We start from the raw sequence: 13,316 nt of genomic DNA, 5'->3' as shown, positions 1-13,316 counted from the left end.
GGACTTCAGCAAAGCCTTGGACATTGTCTCCCATGGCACAGTCCTGAAAAAGCTGCAGCCACGGCTTGGACAGGGGCACTCTGTGCTGGGTTAGGAACTGGCTGATGGCCGGGCCCAGGAGTGGTGGGAATGGTGCTGCATCCTGTTGGGATCTGGTCACCAGAGGATCTGGTGTCCCCAGGGATCAGTGTTGGGCCCAGTAATATTTAATATCTTATTTGATGATCTGGATGAGGGGATTGAGTCCCCCATTAGCAAATTTCCACATGACACCAAGCTGGGGGGGAGTGTTGATCTGCTGGAAGGCAGGAGGGCTCTGCAGAGGGACCTGGACAGGCTGGAGAGTTGGGCTGATTCCAATGGGATGAGGTTCAACCAGGCCAAGTGCTGGGTCCTTTGGCCACAACAATCCCCGGCAGCCCCCCAGGCTGGGACAGAGTGGCTGGAGAGCAGCCAGGCAGGAAGGGAGCTGGGAGTGTGGATGGACAGGAAGCTGAACAGGAGCCAGAGTGTGCCCAGGTGGCCAAGAGGGCCAATGGATCCTGGCCTGGCTCAGGAACAGTGTGGCAGCAGGAGCAGGGCAGGGATTCTGCCCCTGGACTCAGCGCTGGTGAGGCCACCCCTGGAGTGCTGTGTCCAGCTCTGGGCCCTCAGCTCAGGAAGGACATGGAGGGGCTGGAGCAGGGGCAGAGAAGAGCAGCGAGGCTGGGGAAGGGACTGGAGCACAAGTGCTGTGAGGAGAGGCTGAGGGAGCTGGGGGGGCTCAGCCTGGAGAGGAGGAGGCTCAGGGGAGACCTCCTGACTCTCTGCAACTCCCTGACAGGAGGGGGGAGCCAGGTGGGGGTCGGGCTCTGCTCCCGGGAAGCAGCAGTAGGACAAGAGGGCTCAGGGTCTTCAGCTGTGCCAGGGGTGTTTGAGTTGGATATTAGGAAGAAATTTTTTCCCAAGAGAGTGCTCAGCCATTGGAATGGGCTGGGCAGGGAGGGGTTGGATTCACTGTCCCTGGAGGTGTTTCAGGTGAGACTGGATGTGGCATCAGTGCCATGGGCTGGGAACCACGGTGGGGTTGGATCAAGGGTTGGACTTGATGATCTCAGAGGTCTTTTCCAACCTGGTTGATTCTGTGATTCTATGATTTTAGGACTGCAAAGTCTCTTCAGTGCAATGTCCTGATTGCCATCACCAGACATGCCAGATTGTCCCCATCAATTGATCACTTCAGATGGTGACACTCACTGGGTTTGGGAAGGTAAAGTCTGTGAGAAGTCAAAGGCTCATAGAGGAAAGCAATTGCAAGTGAAAGATTTGCACAATTATGGTATAGCTCTTATTTCTGTTACTTCCCTTCTAGCTAGGAAGATTTTAAATTTTTTCAAAATATTTTTTATTATTTTTATTTATTTACTGAAAAAATGGGGATGAGGGAAGAAATGCGCCAAGTTTAGGTTTTCCTTGTGAAAATAGAAAATGTGGAATATGCTCTGTCCCTGTTATTAAAATGTTCCAGTGGATTTGGCCCAAATGTTTGTAAATGTTTTATTTCAAGTACTGTGGGAAAAGCAAAGGAAGGGAAAAAATGTTTCTTCATTGACTTGCTGGGGCAGGAACTGAAGAAGGGAGGGGTGGTGATTGTACTCACTGTCGTCCAAACAGGCAGCCTGGATGGAATTTTGTCATTGTGCAAATTCAAAACAAAGTATTATCCAGATCAGGACATTTTATAATCATGTATTTGCCAAATTGAAAGAGAACAGGGTATTCCCTTTAGTGCACACTTAATCTAAGGATTTGGAGACTTTTCTGAAAAGAAAACCCATAGGATAGCCAACATCTGTGGCTGGTGCTGCTCTCCTGCCAGAAAAGTCACTTTGACACAATATTGCAGGCACTTACAAAGCTCTTTTTGGCTACTCCCTTACCAATATGATGATATTATTTGAGGACCATTATTTCAAAGTACCCCCAAATTAAAATGTCTTTTATTTCTTATAAATCTTCTGCTATTTCTTCTGCCAGCTGATCTGGTGTTTACGACTCCCAGGGCTTGCAGAAATAATCTGTAATTGTTCTTACTCCCAATCTTAAGATACTTTTCCTTGTCTTTGCCACCACACCTCTTTGTCTTCTGATGGAATTTTATATTCTGCTATTCTCTCCTAATTCTCTTTTAAAACCAGTGAGGATGCAATCATTGTATCAGGAAGCAATAAACAGATTTATTTTATGCTCTTTTGCAACACAGAATTTTAAAGCCCAGACTTTCCAAGAACTTGACTTTTTGGATACACTGAAAAATGAGGAAAAGGAAACATTGTGTCAGTTATACAAAAATCAGAAGATGTTTTCTTGATAAAATCAAAGGATTTTACAGAGATACATGAATTGCAGTGAACTCTCCCCAGAGCACTAACAGGGTCTGATGAGCTTTTTTGATGACTTCTTGCCTTGGCTTTGTGCTCTTTTTGGAACAGTGACCTGAAATGTTTGGTTGGTTTTTTGTTGGTGGTGCTTTTTTGTTTTTTTTCCCTCCCCCTCCAAAATGAGGCTTTCATGGAAAACATCTTTTTTTCTAGAATACATCCTTATCTCTGTGTAGAGAACAACTTCTTTGTGTGAACTCGTGCAACACTCCATTCTTAACTCATCAACAGGTGCCAAGAGCAGCTCAGAATTATTTCAAAATAATCACAGGACTAACATCTTTAATAAAAGCTCGTAAGGAATAAAATGGCTTGGACTTTGAAGTTGACATTCAAATAACTATTTCTTGTGATACAGTTTGTCAGGTCTTAAATGTCATAAGATTGATTTCTGACAAGCCCTTGTTAATTAATTGTGTTCTTTTGGCCTAAAAGTCAGGCATTGAATTTCAGAGAATGGTTTGGGTTGGAAAAGACCCTAAAGATCACCCAGTTCCACCCCTTGCCATGGGCAGGGACACTTTCCACTAGACCAGGGTGCTCCAAGCCCTTTCCAACCCGGCCTTGAAGAATATTCTTGTTGTCCAACCCATGCTTGTTTGGTTAACAGGCAGAAAAAGGAAGTTGTGAATTAGGAAAAGAGGAGGAAAAAAAACCCCATCTTGAACCAAAGGAAAGAAAACAACCACAGATTTGCTGCTTCAGGAGCAGGATTAGTGTCCTTTCTCCCTCTGGATCCTTGCACACATCTTATGAGATTCCCCTCCAAGAAAGAGAGCTGAGATGGGAATTCCCTCCAGGGGCATTTCTTTGCCAGTCTCTGCAGCTCCAATGCAGCTTCAGAGCACAAGGGACACCGAGAAAAGTGTTGACCTCTTTGTTCTTCGGGTTGCATTTGGTTTCTTTGCTCTCCTCTTTTTCCAGTGCCACTGAGGTTTTTGTAATTAAGGACTGACCTGCCTTAATGAATCACCTGCCTTAATGAATCACCTGCCTGTGACATCTGCACTTTGTTTCCCAGGGCAGGATCACAACCAGTCTCAATCGAGGCCAGACACTTTCACCCTCCCAGGAGAAGAGGGACAAAGTCCTGGTCTAACCATCTCTTCTCAGTCACTCTCTTGCTTTTCCCCTCCATTGAAAACCTGAACATGGATTTTCATGATATTCCTCCACTCAATCCTGTACCTGTGGCAGTAGCTTGCCCACAAATCCTCCCACTTCAAATCTCCACCAAGAGACTCTTCAAAGCTTGTACTCATAAACTAAAACTTTAAAGTTGCCTTGCTCAAAAAGAGACAGAAAGAAAGGCAGAGGACTGACTTCAGACCTTGGTACTGGAAGAGCTGAGTCCCAGAAACCAGCCCTTCCCATGGAGCCTTGGCACCATCCAAAACACAAAGTGCTTTGATGAACATCCAGATCCTTTATTTTGCATTGATGGGAGTGAGGGAGAAAGTCAGAAGTCACAAGTGAAGTGGTGGATATCTGTCTTTTTTATTATTATTATTTCTGGACTGAAAGTATTGATTCTGCTTTCTGCTTCTTAAAGATTTGTTCTCCTTTTTTTTTTTTTTTGAACTGAATAAGAAACAGTGTTAGCTGGGATTCCATCTGCATATTCTCTTCTCATGGTGGCTGAGGAGTGATCCAGGTAGACTCCAGCTAATCAAAGCTCTCCATAGTAACCAGCAGCAACTCCAAGTAATTTTTTACTGAGAGAATCATTAGGAAACATAAAAACATTCCAAACTGCATGTATCTAGTGAAGACAGGCAACTATGCCAAAAACTGCTGTATTTGAGCTCATCTTGAAGCAATTCCTTAAGGTGATAAATTATCATCACTCTGACCCCACATGGGTTTTGGTAGAGCTATGTGTGTGTTTGTTATGCATCTGAATGCCTGGTTCCTTAAATCCAAATAAGTTTTGCTATTGTTTGTTTCCTGGAAAAAATTGTAATTAAATCAAAAGGCCCCTTATAAAACTTTTGCTTATTTGTGGCAAAACTTTTTCTGAAGGCTCTGCTAACTATTTCAGTCTGCCCCCAAGTTTTGGAAAGGCCATCTGTATTCTTCTACCTATTTCTGTGTTTTGTTTCATTTATGTAATTTTTCTGTGTTATTTTAAAAGCATAGAATCACTGGAGTTGGAAAAGACCTTTAAGACTGAGTCCAAACATAATCCTAACGCTGCCAGGGCCACCATTAAACTGTGTCACGTAAAACTCAGTGTCACATCTACATGTCTTTTACATCCCTCGAGGGATGGTGACTCCACCACTGCCCTGGGCAGCCTCTTCCAATGCTTGACCACACTTTCCATGAAGAAATTTTCCCGTATATCCAATCCAAACCTCTCCTGGCACAACGTGGGGATGTTTTCTCCCGTCCTTGTTCCCTGGGAGCAGAGCCCAACCCCCCCCAGCTCCACCCTTCCATTAGGGAATTGTAGAGGGGCAGAAGGTCCCTCCTGAGCCTCCTTTTCTCCAGGCTGAGCCCCCCCAGCTCCCTCAGCTGCTCCTCACCAGATTTGTGCTCCAGACCCTTCCCCAAGACCCACCTTGTCTTGTCCCAATATTTTCTCTTCTGTCCCTCTCCATCTATCCCCATTTATAGTTTCCCGGTTTACACATTTTAAAAGAAAACAAAAATCTGGCCAGTCTCCATTTCCAAGTGCCTTTGATTCTAATTTCATTTTTGGTCATTATTTTATTCATCATTTTAAACCTATTTAGTTGGTTTTCACGGCTCTGGTTTCTTAATCCCCGCTTTGGTGCCACGCTGCATTCTTCTCCGAGCACTGTGACATTGGCACTTCTGCTCTAATAATAATCTGTTTCATATTTAATGTGTTGCCACAACACTACAAAATGCTTTACACAGAGAAGTCACCATTATTACAAACAGGGAGAAGGAGGCAGAGAGTGAAGTGGCCTTTATGTGACAGAAACAGGCCAGATCTGCTGATTCCCAACCACTTTCCAGTTACAGGTCAGAACTATGAGTCCCATGAACAGAAACTCAGTAAAAACAAATGTAACTAATTATTACGAATCTCAAAGTTGCCTGAATGTTCCGATTTTCCTCTAGAAAACAAAGCAGTTTGAATGTTTAACATTAGTTAATTCAGTCCCCTCTCAGATGCTTTGAGGGAAGGGATGGTTTCAATCTTGTTACATCTAATAGAAAGGGCTGAGGAGAAATAGAAAACAATTAATTCTTACTCATTTTATCTTGGAATGTGGTGGGATTGTGAGACTTTGTTTTCAAGCTGCCTGGTTGCTGTGCTGGGTGACAGTGTGACAATGCTGCAGCCTGGACACAGGAATAAATATCCAATAATGTATCTAAAGAGGGGCTACACTTTGCAGCTGTGCAGCCTCTCTGCTGGCCAATTGCAAATTAAAAGATATAAAATCTCTGCATGGCACAGTCCCAGACTGAGTGAATCCATCTGTTCCTGGGAGATCTGCAGCTCAGAATCCAGCAGGGACCAGGGGATGCACCAACTGCTGGGCTCCGGCTGAGAGCAAGCAGGATCAAAAAAATCATCTGGAATAAGGATGGAAATGTGGAATATTGCTGTAATTTTAGATATTTATTCTTATTTCAACAATTTCTTTTTTCTTTTTAATCTTCGTGTTTTGTTTTGTCATTGTTTTGATTTTTTTTTTAATAGCTCAGGGAAAGATTCTCATTTCTTTCACTCTTTCCCTTGGGCAGCAAGAAATCTAGAGAAATGCAGTGAACATCAATGCTTCCCTCTAATCTCTCCAGTGCCTGCAGAGCAGAAATGCAATGGGAAAACCTTAATTAATTTAGAGGTATTCAGGAATTTTCAGTAAGAGCCTCCCTGACTGACTGCACAGGGGGCTGCTCAGAACTCCACGTGCCAGGGACACAACAGAATAGTCCATTTTAATGCTTATCAGGATCTCAGGGAGGGCCCAGCTTCTATTAAAAAAATAATAATTTTATTCCATTCTCATTGTCTTTGGACAAAAAAAGTTAATTAATTCTGCATAGGAATTGTGCCTATCAGAGTGCTTTGGAAACATGAGAATTTCCATGATGTTTAAAGACAAACCACTCACCTCCAAGGAAATGTAGCTTCTTCTGTGGTGAAACCACAAATCCTGCACCAGAAGAGCTGTCTGGTGCTTCCAGCAGGAATGGTGGGCACCACAATTTCCTCCTCTTGAGGAACACAAAGGGAATGGAGCAGCTCCTTGCACCTTCTCTGTCCCTACAGTGAGTGGAACCAACTGGATCTTGCAGGTTGTAACGTTCGGTCAGTGCTAATTCCATTCTTGCTCTGTGTAGAAGCATAAAATGCTGCTTTTAGATGCATTTTTGTGTTTCCAGATAGAGAAAGAAATCAACTTAGAAAATGATATCATGAGCAACCTGCTACTCAAGAAATAAAAGGGTCCTGGAGTAAGTTTGCTGGGTAAGTAGCTGCTTGCTTAATGCAGGAGGTGAACAGAACTGGTGCTACTTGGTGAAGAAACAAAGGAACTCCAGGAAGAGTTTCTTTCCCAAATATGCTGAACAGGCTGTCAATCTGCCTCACTTAAATAACAGGGTTGTTTAAAATAAATCTGAATGGAAATAGATCCCCTTGAATGGTGAAGAGGTGCAGCACAGAGCTTTGGTTTCAGTCACTGCTTTCTCTGTCCCTTTTGCCTGTTTCTAATCGGTTGTTGTTGGTGTCAAGAGCCTCAGATCCAGCATTATTTAGTTCAACCACTTTCAGTCTGATTTCATTTTGAAGCATCAGTTTTGAAACTTATGCATTGATTCCACTTTTCAAGTATTTTGGAACCTTGTTAACTGCAAACTGCGAAGGAAATGTTGTAACCAAGACCCTCCTGCAGCCTGTGAGACGGGTGTTTCTGCCTGTCACGATTTTATTGAATCCTGGGCTATTTACTCTTCCCTTAGGGACAACCAACACTTTTGAAAGACTAAAAGTGCAAGATGAGAGAGATTGTGGTTCCTGAGGGAACCTGAAAATACGCCCCACTACAAGCTGCAAAATCAAAGCACACAATGGGATAATTTAGGGGATACAGTCAGTACTTTAAATCCCATTTTACGTGCCTTGGCCTCTGTGACACCTCATCACGCCTGTTCTGGCCTTCCTTTGGTCGTAGAATAACTTCACATTTCTTTTATACAAGTGTTCCTTTGCCTCACTCACCGAGTCTAAACTGATACGCTTCCCATATTTAAGTCCTGATGTTTAGTAAATACATTAATATCAAGGTTGGAGTTACCTGAAGCAGCAGAGCAGCTCCTGAGCAACCTCAGGAATACTGGTAATACTATCTAGACTATGATAAACTATTTAATTTGGTAATGGATATTAGACTGGAAAGTTTTAAGATTGGCATAAGAATTATTATTTTAAAAATGAACGAAGAATTAAAACAAGGGCAAGACAAGACTGGAAAGAGTTGCAGGTAGAGTTCCTGAAACAAATATAAGCCTTGGAAAAAACTTTTAACAATTCTTAATGATCACAACATTAAAAAGTAACATTTTATTGCCATGTTTGCTGGTCACAAATGTAAAGAAAGCGTTATCACTGCAGAATTAAAATGGTATGATTGTATCGAGGACTGATCAGACCAATGAGAAAAGCAGAAAAAAACAAACCATGAAAGAATTAAAGCAACAGAAAATTTTTTTAAAAGTAAATTGCTTAATATCACATATTTTGTTTAAAATTAGTGTGATTCATCTGCTTCCAAGAAACCATTTAATAGATGACATGGCTCAGCGAGGAGGCCGGGGGGGCACGAGGAGTTGGGAGGGGACACAGCTGGGACAGGTGATCCCAGCTGACCCCAGGGATATTCCAGACCGTCCAGCATCATGCTCAGTGTGTAAAGCTGGGAAAGAAGGAATGGGGGGATGTTTGGAGGGATGGTGTTTGCCTTCCCAAGCCACCATTACTGTGATGGAGCCTGGCTGTCCTGGGGTGGCTGAACCTGCCTCCCATGGGAAGCGGGGAATGAATTTCCCTGTTAAACTGTCTTTATCTCAGCCCTCCAGCTTTCTCACTTTTGCCCTTCAATTCTCTCCCCCTTGGGGCTGAGCTGCCAGTTGGGGTTAAAACATGACTCCCCCCCAACTAGAGAGGGGCCCCCCCTGCCCTGCAGAGCCTGGGCTGCCCCAGGAGCAGAGGCAGCAGCTCCAGTCCAGCACCATCCAGCACTCCTGCTTCAGGGCAGCTGCCCTTAGATACCACCAAGATAGTGAAAAAAACCCCATTTAAAATAATAAATTATTAAGAAGATAATGGATTTTTAAATAATTTCCTAAGAAAAACGGGTGTATTTAGTCCTAACGTTTCAGGAGATGCAAGAATGGGATTTAATGCAGCCCATGGATGCTGGGATGTGCCAACTCATGGGGCAAGACTAGACTTGGATATTTAAGACTTCAATAACTTCCTTTAAGTAAATGATAATCTACTGTGACAGGTCACAGTAAAGGACACAAGGCTTCACCCTCTAATCTTGGTAAACTTCATTTTGGGAACAGGTAGGATGGAGGGAGAAATGGACAATGTTCCTCCTGCCCCTGCAGCCAGCACCCCACATCCTGGAGTTTGGATTGCTGAGAAGTGAGTTCTGAATGGTTGGGAGCTACAATTCCTGCAGCTCTGAGCCCACTACAGCAGCAGACAACTCGTACCCTCTGAAAGAAATGCAGATGTACAAGTTTCTGGTGTAATCACTATCTGTAGGGGGATACAACTGGCGAGGACTATTTCAAAATATTCGTCTCGAAATGCTCTGTTTATTCAACTTAAGTATTTAGAAAGAAAGTGCTAATAACAGCAGGATTTGAGCTTTGAAATTAATGTGTTTTTCCCTTTAATTGCTTTGCATCATAAGAATTAACAAAATTACTTCCTTTCAAGAAAGGAGAGAAAATCAACAACTTATTCAAAGCAGTGTGAACTGGAAGGTGATCCAAGTCAACTGGAAAAATCCCAAATGATGTCCTGCAGGTTGATGTCGCTGCCCAAGGAGTGTCCCCTCTGTCATGGAGGGGAATGAAGAGGTGACAGGGGACAACTGGCCTGTGAAGGTTTGTGCATCTAGAAAAGAACTAATAAGTGGAAAAAAGCAGAAGTTCTGTTGGAAATAACACTGAACCTTGAATCAAAGTCCTGGTGCTGGTGGCAGTTCACCCCAGCACATCCTGGGGATTTAAAACCTGTGTCAGTGCTGGGCAACTGCAGGTCAGGGGTGTCTGTGCCTCTCCAGAGCTGCCCTGCTGACTCTGACTGCTGGGGGTCCTCAAAAGAGCTGGAGAAAAGGGAAGGATCCATGAATGAATCTCAGGAATGGCATTTAGCATTCCTGTTGGGCTACACCATGAACTGGCAAGGAAGTTCAACTGGAATCTGCCTCCTGTGTCTCTGCCAGTAACCACAGAACCTGTGCTTGCTTTTAATAAAACCAGAGAGTCATTAATGTTGGAAAAGACCTCTAAGACCATTGAATCCAACTGTGAACAATACTGGCTCAACAGTATATGGCTGGGGGATAAAAAGTTGTATTGCTTTAAAAATTTACTAATTTGCTGAATTCAAATAAAAGTGGGATTTAGTGAAGCAAGCTGATGGTTTGTGTCTGAACATCTGGCTGTAGATGTGACCACTATTGTGTGTCAGGGATCTGCAGGACTCTGTTCCACCCCTGTTGGAAATACCATGCCAGCAGAGGTCTGGTTTGTGTCAAAACAAACACTGGATACGTTGCATCATATGAAACAGAGAGTTCAGCAAGAACAGTAAGGAAACAGTTGGCTATAAAACCCCTTCTGTTCTCAGCACTGAAATGTGATGCACTTATAACAGAAAGGGCACTTTTTGTAAGACATTGAAGTCTTTTTTATATATTTTACTAAATCAGTTGCCTGGAAATGGAGTTTAATTCTGGAATTCAATGAACGTTGAACAGTTGTTTCCTCTCTGCACTGTTGGTTGTTTTATAGGTACTTCACATGCACCTTCTTCAGTCATGTCTTCTGAGAACCTGTGTTACATGGATTTATTTGGATGGGAAATGGTTCCTCAGTTGGGATTATCCTTTTTGCCTCTCTCTGGATTATTTTACCATTCACAACTGCAGGTAGAATTGCAAACACAGATGCATCACTGGTTAATGCAGTGGTGTCTGTCCTCTGCCTCCCTCTCCAATATCTCCCCCCGTGTGTTAACTGTTTTCCAGAATGTGTTATCATTTTTTCAATGATAAGAATTGATTTGGAAAATCACTCTGACAACTCCTCTGCAAAGTGCTCATCAAGGAGTCATCAAGGACTCAGGCTTTTGCCTTCTTGCATGTCTTTGCGTGGTTGAAATTTTATTGTCCAGGCTTTGTTGCAGGACCTCCTGATGCTTTCTGCATGGTTGGTCTGAATAACTGTGTCAACAAACTTTGTCTTAAGGATTCTGAAAAAGAACTGGATACCATTTGGCAACTATGAGCATCCTGTGAGTCCTTTTGGACTTCTTTCCTTTCTGGAAAACATCCATTCTTTCCTAGCCTTTAAGCAACCGGTGGTACAAAACTAGTCTTGGACTTAATTCTTGTCCTGTGACAGCTCAGTATGTTTAAGTGCCTTCATAAAGGCACTGCTGAAAGATGCATTTAAATAAAATAATAAATCTGTGGTGTATCAACAACAGATCTTTATCTCTCCTGTTGATGCCTTAACATATTTAGATTTCCAGGGCAAGAGCTCTCTCTGTTCTTATCTGAGTGTTTGATCTACTTGAGACTTCAATAACTTTTATTAGTTATTTAATAAGTTATGTAAGTAATTTAGTAAGTTTTTTATTCAGTGCAGTGCTGTGATGGGGGTTTTTGCTCCATAATCATTCCTCCTGTGTTGTGCTCCACAGGAATCCCAAGGGAAGTCACCCATCCAGCTGCTCTGTAGCTGAACTGTCTGACCAGCTGCTCCAGGGCAACACCCAGAGCTCCATCTCTCTGCTCCTTGGCTGCCTGGTTGAGCCCCAAGAAGCTGTTCATGGTGTCTAAAAATGATCCCTCTGCCCTGTGTCCAAGTGTGTGTCCCGCTGCACACGGCAGGCACGTCACCTCTGTTCCCATCCCAAGCCAGAAATCTGGGCTCCCATCCTCAGGAAATCACCCTCTGTGGCTTTTTCAGTCAAAAGGTTTGTTTTAAACATGCTCAGAAGCCATTTCTCACAAGCTGTGGGACAGTTTATCGTGTTACATTGACCCTTTTTTGTCCTTCAACAGCTAAAAATTAGGGGTGATTTCTGCATCTCACTTGAGTTTGTCTTACACTCTAAACATTCAGACTGTGGCCCACATGGACAGTCTTCTTCACTGCCAGGGGAAGGAAAACCAGCTTCTGAGCAACTCACAGCCTGTTCAGAACAATCTCTTCTCTGCAGTGCCTGGCCTGGGACATGCCAGAGGAAGGATGCATTTGCTCCAGCAGAAAATATCAAGACTAGGGACAAAACAGCAAACCTTCCTGTCTGTTCAGAGGGTGTATTTGCATCCTCACATACCCTTCTACCAGTGTAATGCACAGAAAATTTCCAGGACAAACAAACTGCAACTGCACTGCCCTTGTTTGTGGTTGGGCACATTCCTGTGACCAGCATTGATCCAACAAGCAGTGGTGGAGCAGAGCTGGCTGCAGAGCTCAGCCACCAGCTCAAATCTGCTGAGTGTGTTTGAGTCTTTGGCCCGAGCACAGAATTAGCTTAGAATGGCAGAGGACTCCTGGACAGCTCAGGATGATCAGCCCTTCTCTGTGGTGTGGGTGCATTGAGGTCATCGTGGTTGATCCTTGGTTTCACAGTGGTGTCAATGTGGACCAATTGAATTGAGGTAAAGATGCCAAACTGCACCGGGGCTAAACCAAAGGCCAGGATTTGTTACTCTGGCTTTGCTGTTTGGGGCAGATAAACTGTCAGTATTTAGAACTGAGAGGATTCCTCGTGGCAAAGCACAGGAGGGACTCGAGGTGTGGTCTGAGCTGTTTGAATTTCTCTGCTGGATTAAACTGGTCACCTCTAAAGGTCTCCTTGAAAAGAAGAAGAAAGCTCCTGTTTAACCTCCTGGAGGCTCAGCAAACCCCACAGCTGTCACTGTGCCCAAGATCTAATTTTAAATGGGCCAGGAGCAAAGCTGGGGGTTAGTGCAGACACTTTTAACTGTGTCCTTTGGGTACCTAATTTTTGTGAGGTGTAATGTTCTTGTCCTGCCAGCACAGAATCACAGAATATTCTGGGTTGGAAGGGACCCACAGTGATCATCCAGTCCAGCTCTTAAGTGAGTGGCCCTTATATGGGATTGAACCCACAACCTTGGCATTTTTAGCACCAAGTTTTAGCCAACTGAACTAATCTCAGGGTCATCAGTCACCAGCACATCTTCATTTTACTGAATAACAGCCCCCCAAATCATAAATCTTGGAAGTTTTATTGGTGCACAAAACTGGGTTTGTGTTTTTAGCTGTTGTCTTTCCTTCCCAAAAGGAGCTGCAGGCAGACCCTGTCCCTCAGTAACTATTGGGATCAAGGCTTTGTGCCCAGGTGTGCAGCAAACCCTTTTTGCAAGAATGCCTGTTTAAACTCATGAGAAAAATGGACCACAGTAGACATTCAAGAGAAACTTGTAATTCCTGTTGAACACCAAAACAAAAACCTAAAATTTTTCAATGTCTTTGTCCCACAAATCCTTTCCTAGAATTATGAGAAATATAGGATTTATATTTCTCTGGGAAAAAAATGGAAAAATAAATCAATATGTGGTAAGGCAAATTGCAGGAGAAATTTTAGCTCAGTGAATCCCTCCAGGCTTCCTTTTCTGCTGCTGAAGAGTT

General features: G+C 43.5%; 1 long non-coding RNA gene across 1 annotated transcript; it reads left to right on the top strand.

Annotated features, from left to right (window-relative positions):
- The first annotated feature begins 1,145 nt into the window (after window positions 1–1,145).
- Window positions 1,146–10,494, top strand: LOC113972616. The gene is made up of 3 exons (XR_003535945.1): window positions 1,146–1,249; window positions 4,011–4,124; window positions 9,358–10,494. It is a non-coding gene; the product is annotated as an uncharacterized LOC113972616 (long non-coding RNA).
- Window positions 10,495–13,316: the final 2,822 nt, after the last annotated feature.

Source organism: Neopelma chrysocephalum, unplaced genomic scaffold, assembly GCF_003984885.1.
Source record: "Neopelma chrysocephalum unplaced genomic scaffold, ASM398488v2 Primary Assembly neopelma1_94, whole genome shotgun sequence".
NCBI classification, from domain to species: domain Eukaryota; kingdom Metazoa; phylum Chordata; class Aves; order Passeriformes; family Pipridae; genus Neopelma; species Neopelma chrysocephalum.
Note: the sequence above shows the minus strand (reverse complement) of the source record. Positions and strands in the feature narration are given on the sequence as shown.